We start from the raw sequence: 1,513 nt of genomic DNA, 5'->3' as shown, positions 1-1,513 counted from the left end.
TTATGTGCTCAACTTAAATTGCAATCGTACTTGCCTCCATCACCTTGTCAGGCAGCACAATCTGTCACCCGCTAGATGAAAAAATCTTTGCTCAGATCCCCTCCAAACTACTTACTCCTCACCTTAAATGAATGCCCTCTGGCCTTGGGCATGTCTGTTGTGAGGAAAAGATTCTCACAATTCATTGTGTCTATGCCTGTCATAATGTCGTACACCTCTATCAGATTTCCCCAAAGCCTCCTCTGCTCCAAGGAAAACAAACCCAGCCTATTACAGTCTCTCAACGTCTTCAATCTATTCCCAGAATTGAAGTTTCTCATTCCCTTCTGCACATTCTTCTATGCATTCTCATCTTTCATACCACGCGTGGTTCAGTGTTTAGCACTGCTGCCTCACAGCGCAAGGGACCCAGGTTCAATTCCACCCTCAGGCGATTGTCTATGTGAAGTTTGCACTCACCCCGTGTCTGTGTGGGTTTCCTCCCACACTCTGAAGATGTGCAGGGTAGGTGGATTGACCCTGGAAAATGCACTTTCACAGGAATGGTATAGGGGGATGGGTGTGGGTGGGATGTCTTTAAGAGGGTCAGTGCGGGTTCACTGGACCACATGGCCTGCTTCCACATTGTAAGGATTCTATGTGTCTAGAATTGTACACAATACTTTAGCTCAAATCTGATGAGTACTTTTACAAGTTCAATATCACCTCCTTGCACTTGTATTCTAAAGCCCCTACTAATAAAGCTGGAGAACTACATGCTTTATTAACTGCTCTCTTCACGTGTCCTGCCTCCTTCAATGATCTGTGCACATTTACACCCAGCTCCCTCTGCTCCTGCCCCCCATGTAGAATAGTACCTCCCTATTTTATATGTTCTTCTGACCAACTTCTGTTCTCACTGGCAAGAAGGCGGCTGAGAGGGGATTTGATAAAGACATACAAGATGATCAGAGGATTAGATAGAGAAGACAGTGAAAGCCTTTTTTCTAGGATGATGCCGTCAGCTTGTACGAGAGGGCATAACAAGTTGAGGGGTGATGGATTTAAGACAGATGTCAGAGGCAGGTTCTTTACTCAGACAATGGTAAGGGCGTGGAATGCCCTACCTGCTAATGTAGTTAACTCAGCCACATTAGGGAGATTTAAACAATCCTTAGATAAGCACATGGATGATTTGGGGATAGTGTAGGGGGTCAAGCTGAGAATAGTTCACAGGTTGGTGTAGCATCGAGGGCCGAAGGGTATGTTGTATTGTTCTATATTCTTTATTCACTGCATTGAACCTTATCTACGATCTTCCTGCATAGTTCACCAACTTGTCAATGTCCCTTTGAAGTTTCACACGGTCTTCTTCACAGTTCGAGTACAGTTGGCAGATTGCGTTCCCTATTCTGGATTAGTGGTGCTGGAAGAGCAGAGCAGTTCAGGCAGCATCCGAGGAGCAGTAAAATCGACGTTTCGGGCAAAAGCCCTTCATCAGGAATAAAGGCAGAGAGCCTGAAGCGTGAAGAGA

The sequence above is a fragment of the Chiloscyllium plagiosum genome, chromosome 13, assembly GCF_004010195.1.
Source record: "Chiloscyllium plagiosum isolate BGI_BamShark_2017 chromosome 13, ASM401019v2, whole genome shotgun sequence".
Taxonomy (NCBI): domain Eukaryota; kingdom Metazoa; phylum Chordata; class Chondrichthyes; order Orectolobiformes; family Hemiscylliidae; genus Chiloscyllium; species Chiloscyllium plagiosum.
Note: the sequence above shows the minus strand (reverse complement) of the source record.